Source organism: Jaculus jaculus, chromosome 6 (genome assembly GCF_020740685.1).
Source record: "Jaculus jaculus isolate mJacJac1 chromosome 6, mJacJac1.mat.Y.cur, whole genome shotgun sequence".
NCBI lineage: Eukaryota > Metazoa > Chordata > Mammalia > Rodentia > Dipodidae > Jaculus > Jaculus jaculus.
Genome location: NC_059107.1, coordinates 87,550,208 through 87,563,478, shown reverse-complemented (window position 1 = coordinate 87,563,478; position 13,271 = coordinate 87,550,208). Strand labels below are relative to the sequence as shown.

General features: G+C 39.3%; 1 pseudogene; it reads right to left on the bottom strand.

The window, feature by feature from the left end:
• LOC101615780 overlaps nucleotides 1–12,575 on the bottom strand; it is a 32,949-nt pseudogene extending 20,374 nt beyond the window's left edge.
• Nucleotides 12,576–13,271: the final 696 nt, after the last annotated feature.

The window sequence follows — 13,271 nt, the reverse complement described above, 5'->3', positions numbered from 1 at the left end:
CTGTTCACATGTGTGTGGGACATGCACATCTGTGTACACACACATACAAGATACATCATACACATGTGTGCATACAAACATGTGCAAGTTTAGCAAATAAAGATTATCAAGTTTGTAAGTGGATGAGGGCTGGATCTCAGGACCTTCCACTAATGAGCTGACTATCAATGAGGTGGAAAGCTCTGACTGGCATGCAGTGTGGATAAATTAGCTTCTTATGCAATCAGCTTGGATAATGACATAAAAGACCTCCTTACTTCATTTACATATGCTATCACAGAAGTTAATGTATTGAGCAATACCATATAATTTCAGAACAACTTGAACAGTAGATTCAAGAGAGTAAATTTAATGGGAATAAATGAATGCAAAGTAAACATTTCCCTTACATTAAAAATCAGTGTGGTTGAGATTTGGTTATTGTAGTGTATATAAAGAAAGACCTTAGGGTTTTAGTTGAAAGAAAAGGCAGCATGAACAAATCATGTGATATGTTTTCAAAATACTTCCAAGCAAATAAAACAAACAAACAAACAAAAAACAAGACTCCATGTTCTTAGGCCAGACTAAGAAAAATAGCCTGTCCAAACCAAGGAAATCATGGTTCTTTTGGACTTGGAATAGGATAACTTGCATTTAAGACAGGGACTCAATAAACCGTGGTGCCACATCACTAAGAAGGTCATTGGCAAAGTGAAGCTGAGCAGTGGTGAGTGATCAAGATGCAAAAAGGTTGGAAACATCATATGAAAGACAGCTAGCTGTAAGATCTTGGTTTGTTTTGTCTGGAAAAAGGATGATGTGGGTCTTGTTATAGGGGAAGATGACATGATGTACATGAAGAATTTAGCTCAGGGAATTAGTACAGTAAACACCTAATAAATGCCAACTGTAATTCTGAGTTCTATAGTAGAAGACTTGACCTTACTATATCACCTCACAGGGAAACACTATCAACACCAAGTAGAGGCTGTGGGAAACATTAGCATAGAAGAAAGATCTTTCTGAACTACACAGACATACTGGGCTGTTTCATTCTTGGTCCTCACCTGGGATTTCATAGAAACCTTGGTATTTTCATAATAGACACAATAGTCTAAAACAGTCTGACTGTGTGGTTTTATAAGCCATCATTTGGCTGAAGGAGCAGACCATGTTCTCTCAGTTGGCTGCTTCTGAGTGATGGCTTGTATGCTGAAAGAATTCTGGGACCAAGAGTTCTTCCAACAGAAGACATATTTGAAAAGGTGAAGCATTATTTTCTTTCCTGTTTTAAAAGAAAATTTTCACAGGAGAATAGAAGAATGATTAATGTAATCACACTCAATAAATATTTAGTGAATTATTCATCAAAGCAGAAAATCATTTTAGTAGCTCCCACTCTGTAATGATTTGAAATTCCCAGAGAGGGAAGATGGCAATGAGAAAGTGATCTTTTCCTTTCTCACATTAGAGAGATCTCCCCCATTATTTAGAGGATCTTCCCCAACCCCCGTGTGTGTATGTATGTATGTGTGTGTATTTGTGTACATGTGTATTTCAGTTACATGCCCAAGGAATGCCCAAGAAGATGGGCATTACTGTGAAGCAAGGCCTGCCTTGGTACACCATGGGCTCCTCGTCACCTCTTAGTCTTGAGAACTGACAATATTTGAAGGAGTAAAAACAACAAAAAATTTTCCTCTCTTCCTTTCTTATTTTCATATTCAGGTTTAGGACAGAAGGCAGGCATATCTACGTCCTAGTGACTGACAAATTTAAGAGGTGGCATTCCTACTGCTGGTGTAGATCTGGCCAGCAACTTGTTTTACTCAGAGGACACTTTAACATCACCATTAATAACAGACCTAGTATCTTTCACCTGAGCCACTATATTGTGATGGAGGGCCACTTGTAAACTCAGCTCCATGGCCTGCCTGTGACCAATCATCATCCTTTCTAGAAGCAAGATCAATTAGTATGTCTAACATTTAAAATGAGACGTCAAATAATTCTGACAGGTAGGAAACACATATGTATTGACTGCTACAACAATTTATTTGCATTAAGGGCTACCATAGATACATTTCACAACCTAAAAGAGTTTTATATCATTTTATTAAAACACAGTTCAGGGCTTGAGAGATTACTTAGTGGTTAAGGAACTTGCCTGCAAAGCCTAAGGACCCAGGTTCAATTCCTCACTGCCCATGTAAGCCAGAAGCACAAGGTGTTGCATGAGTCTGGTATTCATTTGCAGTCTCTAGGGGCCCTGAAACACCTATTTTCTCCCCCCTCCTCAAATAAATAAGTAAATGTGTAAAGAACTTAACAGGCAGTTCACTTGTATATAGTTGAAGGGCTCACCATCAGCTTTAGCATGTAAGTTTTTTTTTTTTTAAATTTTTATTTATTTATTTATTTGAGAGCAACAGACACAGAGAGAAAGACAGATAGAGGGAGAGAGAGAGAATGGGCGCGCCAGGGCTTCCAGCCTCTGCAAACGAACTCCAGACGCGTGCGCCCCCTTGTGCATCTGGCTAACGTGGGACCTGGGGAACCAAGCCTCGAACCGGGGTCCTTAGGCTTCACAGGCAAGCGCTTAACCACTACGCCATCTCTCCAGCCCTAGCATGTAAGTTTTTAACAGGTTTTAAAAACATGTACAAACTGGCACCTTTTTATTTTATTTCTCTCTTTTAAAAATTTTATTTATTTGAGAAAGAGGCATATTTATATGAATATTTACATGGAGAGAGAGAGAGAGAGAGAGAGAGAGAGCACGTACACTAGGGCTTCCATCTACTACAAATAAACTCCAGATGCCTGTGCCACTTTGTGCATCTGACTTTATGTAGGTACTGGAGAATCAAACCCGGGTTATTAGGCTTTGTAGGCAAGTACCTTTACCACTGAGATATCTTTCCATCCCTTTTATTCCCTTTTTGTCAAGACATTATTTTTAAAATATTTTAAGTTAGCATACAAAAGAATAGGTTTCATTATTACATATATTATTTATATGTATGTGTCATTATACATTAATTTAGTCCCCTCTTACTAACCTCTCCATATTCCTGCTACTATCTTGCTTATCCATTTTTTTTTTAAATTTGAGAGCAACAGATAGAGAGAGAAGAGGCAGATAGGAAGAGAAAGAGAATGGGTGCACCAGCCACTGAAAACGAACTCCAGATGTGTGCTCCTCTTGTGCATCTGGCTAATGTGGGTTCTGGGAAATCGAGCCTTGAAATGGGGTCATCAGGCTTCACAGGTAAGTGCTTAACTGAAAAACCATTTCTCCAGCCCCTTACTTATCCTTTTGATCTCCATACTAGTCCCCCTTTCTGCTTTCATGTAATATGTATTTCATTACCTTTCATTCCTTTAAGATTTTTCATCCCCTCTTATGGTCCCCTTCTACTTTCATTACACACACACACACACACACACACACTTAAATCTAGAGAGAAATTAAAATATGAAAGAAAGCATGCAGTATTTATCTTTCTGAGTCTGGTTTATTTTGCTTGACATAATGATTTCCAGTTCCATCCCCTTTCCTGTTAATATGATGATTTCATTTTTATAGCTGTATCAAATCCCTTTGTGTATATACAACATCACACTTTCTTTATACATCTTTTGATGGTCATGTAGGCTGATTTCAATTCTGTAGCAATAACGATAGATCTGCAAGTATCTCTGTGGTACGTTGACTTAAAGTCCTTTGGGTATACACCCAAGAATGATATAGCTAGGCCATATGGTAGTTCTAGTTTCAATTCTTTGAGAAATCTGATTTCCATAGTGACTATAACAGTTTACATTCCCACCAGCATTGTAGAAGGGTTCCTCTCTCCCCACATTCTTGCCAGTATTTACACTTGTTTGTTTTCTTGATGACAGCTATTCTGACTGGGGGAGAAGCAATCTCAACACAGTTCTAATTTTCATTTTTCTTTATATATTCATTTTCTTAAGTATAATTCAGCATTTTTCAAATATTTGTTGACTACTTGTATTTCTCCTTGTGTGTGTGTGTGTGTGTGTGTGTGTGTGTGTACATGTGTATGTGGTTGTGTGTGCACATGTGTTTGCATGCATGAGGAGGTCAGAGGTTAACATCAGGTAGTTTCCTCTATTTCTTCTCACCTTATGGTTTGATTCAGGGTCTCTCACTAAACCTGGGACTCACAGATTTAGCCAGCAGTCCCAGAGATCCTTCTGCCATTGCCTCTCCAGTGGGATTAAAGGCATGTACTAACACACCCAGCATTTAAAAAATTATTTAATTTTGACACTCTTATACATGTATGCAATGCATCTTGATACCATGCCCCTCAGTTACCTTCTCTCTTTCCCTCCCACCAAAACCCTTCCTCTTCCATGAGATTCCCATCCTACTTCCATGTCTTGTTTAACTTTTAGTCCACTGATTTAAATTAGGGTCCCTTGTATCATCATGGGTGGAGGTTATTTACTAGAGAATGGGCAGTCCTCCACTGACTACCCCCTTTACAGACATGACTTCCCGTCTGTCAGCAATCATAAGTTTCACTATTTACTCTGGGAGGTATGACGTCTTATAGACCCCTCCCTCATGTATGATGAGATACTGATAGGCTCAGTGTTGTGCAGGAAGCCACATCTGTTGTGCATTCATGAATGTAGTGGACTTGACATGCCATCTTATTAGAATAACCACAGTATTGGGTCTATCCCTAGTGCCTAAGCCCTCAGCCACAGCCAGATTAATCAGGCATGATTTTCCTCTTGTGTGCCCCCGGCCAGCAGGGAGTTAAACAAGGACATGAGGGGAAAGAAACCTGGATGGAAGACAAGAGACACAAATAAGGAGACCAAGTCTATATTCTGATCAAGGTCTCAGATTTATTCAGGCAAGCACAAGCTTATATACAGAAAATAAAACTTTCCAGACATTGCCTACGTGCCTAAAGTCTGTTCCACAAATGCCTCTGTGTCTGAAGACTGTTTGCCAAGGCCATACGATAAGGTCTCTGTATCCAGAGATCCAAAAACAGCTTCAGTTCATATGGTCAAAGAGCAGCTACAGCCCCTAACATTGTGGTATAGGCCTCAAATCCAATCGGAGAGCAACTGGACCTTCTCATAACTCTCTTGCCTCAATTGCAGCAGTGGACACATTTTTCCTGGCAGGTCGGTTGCAAAGAGCACACAGTGTTCACAGCTGATTGACTTTTCTCCCCCAGCGGCTTGCATAGCACCTTCTAGCAAGAAGACAGCTAGCTGATAGGGAGGAAACTTCTTGCCCAGCAAGCATGTGGTATCTTCAGAAATTTTGGTGGCAACCAAGAGCAAGAGCCACAGCCCATATGGTTTTAGGGGGTCTCTTTAGCCTCCCTGACCGAGAACTCATTGGGAGGTATCCCATCTCTGGCACTGAAATTCTGCAGTCAGGTAGCCCAGGCTGACCTGGAATTCACTATGTAGTCTCAGACTGGCTGTGAACTCACAGTGAACCTCCTGCCTCAGCCTCCTGAGTGCTGGGATTAAAGGTGTCCATCAACACACCCAGCTCTGGCACTGGATTTTGTTTTTTAATTTAAAATTTTTTTTGCTTATTTTTATTAATTTATTTGAGAGCGACAAACAGAGAGAGAGAGAAAGAGGCAGAAAGAGCGAGAGAATGTGCACACCAGGGCCTCCAGCCACTGCAAATGAACTCCAGACGTGTGTACCCCCTTGTGCATCTGGCTTATGTGGGTCCTGGGGAATCAAAGCAAGGTCCTTTGGCTTTGCAGGTGAAGGCCTTAACTGCTAAGCCATCCCTCCAGTCCCTGGAATTTTTTATTAATACCCTTTGGCTTCTGGGAGCAGCTTTATCCACTCATGTAGGGAATCTCTGTTTAAACATCTAAAAAATGTATTTTTTCTTTTTTATTATTAGATATGGACATATTTTGTATGTAAACATCACATGTTGGTACCATCCTTTCCTTCCTGTCTGTCTCTTTTCTGAAGAGGTCTTCCTCATGGGGATGCAGGTCAACCCCATGGGGATTGTGGGACATGCATTATGGGGGCAGCAGTCAATTGTGGGGGAGGGGCAATGTCTCTGTGAAAAATGTCCCAACTATGCCTTTAACAATTTTTCCACCCCCTCTTCCACAAAATTCCATGAGCCATTGATGTCTGTAGTGATCTCTCCTTTTTCATTTCTGATTTTGTTAGTTTGAGCCTTCTTGTTTTTTGTGCTTGATCACTTTGGCCAGGGGTTTCTTAAGCTTGTTTATTTTTTCAAAGAACCAGCTCTTTGTTTCATTGATTTTTAAAATTATTCTCCTAGTTTCCAATTCATTAATTTCTGGTCTACTCACTTCCGACAGCTGCGGCTGCCCTCAGACTGATGTGCAAGGAACTCAGAGCTGGGTGGTGGGCGGAGACCAGAAATTGGTCAGGCCTACTGACTGCAGATGTGGCGCCTGCTCACACACTGACCTGCAAGGAACTCAGGCCGAGAAGGAGGTGGGAGGAGCCCAGATATTGGTCTGGCCTACTCACTCCAGGCCACAGCGCCTGCTTACACACTGTCCGTGTAAGGAACTTCTAAAACATGATATTTTTTGTTGGCTTACTACATAGTAGGTTTCCGTATGGTCATAGTCTTTAGTTTTGGTTCATCTTCCCACCATCCCATCCACATCCCTGCTCAAACCTTTCCCTCCTACTACTACCCCTCCACCTTTGAGTCCTGTGTGTTCTACTCCCCACTGCATGGCCTCTCACCAGCCCCTTGGCTCTTTTCTAGTTCTCAACCTCTGTAGACACTCATTCCAAATTATACCTACCAATCTAGAAATTCAACGCTAGGATCCACATATGAGAGATAACGTGCAGCGTTTCACACCCAACAATTTTATGTGAGTAGCAGGGATCTAACTCAGGTCCTGTTCTTGTGCAGTAAACATTTTACCCACTATTTCCCCAACCCCTTATATTTCTTATTTTGAGAACTATTTATTAAGTTCATTAGCCTATTTATTGATTGGATAAATTTTTGGTATTTAAAATTTGTAATTTGTTATACAATCTAAGTATCAATCCCTTTCTGATGTGAAAGTGTCAAAGATTCCCCTTCCTCATTCTGTCTGGATTGTTTATTAGATTTTTTTGCTGTTGTTTATTTTTGTTTTTGTTTTTGGAGGTTGGGTCTCGCTCTAGCCCAGGCTGACCTGGAATTCACTATGTAGTCTCAGGGTGGCTTCAACTCATGGCAGTCCTCCTACTTCTGCCTCTCCAGTGCTAGGATTAAAGGTGTGTACCACCATGCCTGGCTTTGCTGTGTAGATTTTTAATTTCATATAATCCCATATGTCAATTCTTGGGATTAGTTCTTCTGCTATTGGCATCTTTTTAAGAAAATCCTTAATAAAAAAAAAAAAAAATTTTAAGGTGGCTGGCAAGATTTCTTAGTGGTTAAGACACTTGCCTGCAGAGCCTAACGACCCAAGATTCAATTCCCCAGTACCCATGTAAAGCTAGATTCACAAAGCAGTGCATGTATCTGGAACTCATTTGAGGAGGCTAGAGATCCTGATGTGCCCATTCTCTCTGTCTGTCTCCCTTCTCTCTATTTCTCTTTGCTTGCAAATAAATAAATAAAAATACTTAAAAATAGAAAGTCCTGCTGGGCATGGTGGTGCATAACTTTAATCTCAGAATTTGGGCAGCTGAGCTGGAAGGATCACCATGAGTTTGGGATCACCCTAATACTACATAGTGAATTCCACATCAGCCTGGGGTAAAGTGAGATGCTACCTCACAAAACTGAAAAAAGGAAAAAGAAATTTCTTACCTATGCTTATATCTTAAAATAGTTTTTTCCTTTAGTAATTTCAAATTTTAAGTCTTGCATAATAAGGTCATTAAGGTCTCTGATCCATCTGATTTAATTTTTTGTGCAAGGTGGGAAGTACAAATTTAGTTTCATTCTAACACATGGCGATCCAATTTTCTCAGAGCCATTTGTTGAAGAGAGGCTGTCTTTTTTCCAATTTGTTTTTGACACCTTTGCCAAAAAGTAGGTGACTGTGGAGTGTGGGCTTACTGCGCTGCCTTTCTGTTTCCGTGCCAGGGTCGCGCTGCTTTTGTTGCCATGGCTGTGTAGTAGAATTTTGAGATCAGGTATTGATTTACTTTCAGCATTACCTTTTCTTCTTGGGATTGTTTTGGCTATTGGGGGTATTTTGTGTTTTCATATGAATTTTGGCATAGTTTTTTTCTTAGCTCTATGAAACATGCAATTAGTTTTGATTGGGATTGTGTTGAATCTGTAGCTTGCTTTCAGCAGGATAGCCATTTTACATTAATTCTGCCACTCCATGAAAATGGGAGATCTTTCCATCTTCCAGTGTATTTTTCAATTCTTTTTCTTCAGTGTCTTAAAGTTTTCATTGAAGAGCTTTTTAAATTTGAGGGGGGGGGGTCAGTTTATTCCAAGGTATTTTATGTTTATCTATTTATGTTTTTAAAGCACAACTTTTCCCACACCCTATATGGGTGTTTTAAAATATATAATTATTTATTTGTAAGTAGAGAGACAGATAGAAAGAAGAGAGACAGACAGAGAACGGGCATGCTAGGACCTCCAGTTGCTGGGAACAAACTCCAGATGCATGTGCCACTTTGTACATCTGGCTTTTCATGGACACTGGGGAATCAAACTTGTTTTGCAGGTAAATGCCTTAACTGCTAAGCCATCTTTCCAGCCCAGTATTTTATTTTTTGAAGCCATTATGACTGGGGTTTTCCCTGATTTCTTTCTTGACAAGTTCATTATTGGTACATAGAACATACTGCTTTTTGTGATATTTTATCCTGCTGCTTTCTTTTTTTAAGAAAAAGTTTTTAATATATTTTATTTATTTGAGAGCAAGATAGAGGGAGAGAGAGAGAGAGAGAGAGAGAGAGAGAGCGAGAGAGAGAGAGAGAATGGGCAAGCCAGGGATTCCAAATGAACTCCAGATGCATTCGTCCCTTGTGCATCTGGCTTATGTGGGTCCTGGAGAATCGAACCGGGACCCTTTGGCTTTGCAGGCAGATGCCTAAACTGCTAAGCCATCTCTCCAGCCCTTATCCTGCTACCACTTTCTAAAAGTGTTGATCAGATATGAGAATTTTCTGATGAAGTCTATAGGGTCTTTTAAGCATAGGATCTAATTATCTTCAATGAGAAGAATTTGACTCCCTCTCCTGTGTGTACCCTTTTTGCTTGATTAGCCTGTCTTTCTGCTCTAGCTATCTATGAGCACTATATTGAATAAGAGCAGAGAGAGGGAACACTCTTATCTCATTCCTGATTTTAGAAGAAATGCTTTCAGGGTTTTTTTCCCATTTAATATGATGTTGGCAGTAAGTTTATCATCTATCTCCTTTGCTATGTTGAGATATGTTCCTTCTATTTCTAATTTCTCCAGGGCTATTATGGAGAGATGCTGAATTTTGTTAAAAAGCTTCTTTTGGCATCCATTGAAATAATAGCATTGTATGTCCTTTTGTCTATTTTCATGCTGCAATAAATGTATTAATTTGCATTCCTGGAATGAAATCAACTTGGTCATGGCATATGATCTTTATGTGTTTTTGAATTTGGTTTTCAAGACTCTACTGAGAAATTTTGTGTGTATTTTCCTCACAAAAATTGGTCTATAGCTTTCATTTGTTGTTGTGTTCTTTTTTAGTTTTGGTCCAAAGTGCTGCTGGCTTTGTTGAGAAGTTTCTATTTTTTCTCATTCCCATTCCTTACCAGGTCACACTGGGAGGCAGCTTCTAGTCTGGCACCTTACCTGGACATTTGTTTGTTTTTATTAAAACTTTTTACCACTTTTATAAGAAATAAGGTATGAAAAAATACTAGGTTTTCAACATATCCCATTATGCAGATGTTTGGGGATCCACTTGTGAGGTTTCCTGGGATGGATTGGTCACAGCAAATAGATGGAGCTGTGCTGAGATTCTTGGAGACCAGCAAGATATAATTTTACCACTGGTAAGTAGAGTTGTGAAGGAAGGACTTAAACATGCAGTCAGACTCCTTTGAAGTAAGTAGTTATGATTACATTAAAGTTCAGAAAAATATCATCTTCAGTTTAGAAATTATAACAATATCAAGCTCATGTTGTCTGTGGTGGTAATACTAATAACATTCTTTTCTTTCTTCTCAAAAGCACTCTCTTAAACTTTGAATGTTTACCAAATAGGCAGTAATTAAATAGATTGAAAAAACATCAAGTTACAAGAACAAGGAAGAATCTAATTTATGTTTTGTACTTGAGACAGGCAATTGCATATTCTATTATGCCTTCTAATGTAATTCTCCAACATATGATTAAATTTTAGAATTTTTGTTCCTCATTTGTATGACTTCATCTCCCATGTTGTATATATGTTCTTTTAAATTGATTTTTCTTTAAAAAAAAAACTTTATTTATCTTTATTTATTTATTTGTGAGAGAGAGAGGAGAGGAGAGAAAGAATCAGAGAGAGAGAGAGAGAGAGAGAGAGAGAGAGAGAGGGAGAGGGAGAGAATGGGTGCATCAGGGCCTCCAAGCACTGCAAAGGAACTCCAGACACATGTGCCACCTTGTGTATCTGGTTTATGTGGGTCATGGGGAATTGAACCTAGGTCCTTTGGCTTTGTAGGCAAGGGCCTTTACTGCTAAGCCATCTTCCCAGCCCTTAATTGGTTTTTCTATTGCCTTTAGTTACTTTATTTTAGTAATAGGGTTTTGATTATTTTAAAGCCAATTAAGGCATAGAGATATGGCTCAACAGTTAAGGCACTTGCCTGTAAAGCTAACAACACCAGTTTGATTCTCCAGTACACACATAAGCCAGATGCCCAAAGCACACATGCAACTGGAATTTATTCACAGTGGCTGGAGACTCTGGTATGCCCATTCTTTCTCTGTTTATATCTCTCTACTTGCAAATAAATAGATAAACTATTTAAAAAATATGTTTAAAGCCAATTGATTTGATCAAATTTTCTATTTTCAATATGATTCAAAGTTTATCTTTCTTCAAAGTTAATTTTAAAAATATTTAAGAAATATTTGTTTGCACTCAGCATCTTACAAGGTTTTGTTTGTTTATAGTGAAACTCTGATGAAGTCATCCTAATTTCTTTAGCAAGCAGAACCACTTAGGCTCAGGAGCCTCTGACAACTACAATGTTCTGATTTGATATTAACAGTTAATTTGAAGACACGAGAACCAGCATAAGCACAAACATTTTGAGATTAGTTATCTAAAATTTCATGATAAATATTAGCAACTTCCTTTTTTTGTATCTATTTTCAACTCTTGAATGCAGCAACTTAAATATCAAGGTTAAAAATTTGGGACAATAGTGATGACTTATAATTGAAGCCAGCAAGAAGGTGGGCATGGCATGATTTTCTGTGGTGTGAAGTTTGAGAAGCAGATTTTAGTATCTGTTTTTTGAGTGGGATCTGAACAAATTGCCTCTGATTATGACTGAATTATGAAGATGCCATGTCCTCTCCTTGACATTGACAAGTAATCATTCTTTGGGGTTTATGACATTCAGTGAGACCTTATGTAGTGGTAGCCTGAGAAGCCCCAATGAAGCTTAGCATTCTAGTCAACCATTCTCTCTGTATTCTTATATACATACCTACCCACTACATATCTATGTTAATACTAAACATCTCTTCTATATTGTCGGGCATGGTGGCACATGCCTTTAATTCAGCACTTGGAAGGCAGAGGTAGGTGGATCAAAACGAGTTTGAGGCCATCCTGAGACTACATAGTGAATTCCAGGTTAGCCTGAGCTAGAGTGGAACCCTACCTTGAGAAACCAAAATAAATAAATAAATAAATAAATAAATAAATAAATAAATAAATAAAATAAAGCATCTCTTATATGAAAATCCAAAACTCAAATGCTCCAAATTTTAAAAAATTCTAGTGCTATAAAGAGGGATGCTTTATAAGAGAGTGACACAGAAAATATTTATGAGGACAGGAAAGATAAAGTGTGGGTCTTCATGGTGGAGAGTAAAAAAGAATCATGGGGCAGTTGAAATATGTGCCCTCCAATCCTCAACAATGTGCCTGCAAAGGAATCTAGAATGTATAAGCCCATAGAGACTAAGAAACAAGAAGAGGAATGGGGACAAATGAAAAATAGCAATAAAATGTCAGAGGATGAAAAGAACGTGGAAAAGTTGCCACTACTTTAGCAAAGAGGTACAACCAAGACCTACCTTTTTCTGAACACAGATTATCAAAAGAAGTGGCCAATATAAACCACAGAATCAGGGCATCCTTGGAACTAGTGGCACAGGTGCTATGGAAGAGGTAGAGCGGTTAGTGTGCACCGTAGAACCAGGGCATCCTTGGAATGAGAGGCACAAGTGCTATAAAAGGAGGTGGGGTGATCAATCTTGCACCATAGAACTAGGGCAATCATTGGAACTACAGGCATCAGGTGTCGTGGAAGAGGTAGAGTGTTGTGCTGCATCAGGAGGATTGATGGGATGTTCACTTAAGATATAACTAGCCAGTGATTCCTTTACCTTCATGGTACTGCTAGTTGGAAACCTTTTCTCTGCCAAGAAATTGACTACCACAGGCAGAAGAAAGGTGATGGGAGGACTGAAGAAAGGTAAGCATGATGGGGAAAGGCAGAAGGCTGCAGAGACGTGTGGTCTGTTGGAAGTTTGGCCAGCACCAGACCGGTCCTGACAACTGGGCTGACATGAGGAAACACTGTGAACGCCACACAGCAGGTAGAGATAGGTAAAGAAAGTGTTCTGAGGAGACCTGACGACAGTGGCCCTTGGAGAATCTGATAAGAACTAAGAACCTTCAAGCTGAGTAAGAACAAGAGGGAAAATGTCTAGTAATTGTTGAAACAGCTGTGTGTTTGGGTGTTTGCCTCCATGTCCATAAGCAGGTTTGAGAATGAATGACCTTCTTGTGAAGACAATACACAAAGGGTGAAATGCAGTTGCCAGACACAAATATGAAAAAATGCCAGGCTCATATATGCTCAAAAGGAGAGGCACGTGAAACAATGAGGCGTTTGTTTCAATTAAAATTATCCGGGAATAAGAAGAATGCAAATACCTGACATCGGATCAGTGCATGCTGAAAGAAACCCTGGCAGAATGCTGGTAGGAGTAAAATAGACGATTATTTGAAGAAAGTAATCCAACAGTGTGCATCAACAACTCTGAGTATATTCCCCTTTGGCCCATAAATTCTAAGAATATCAC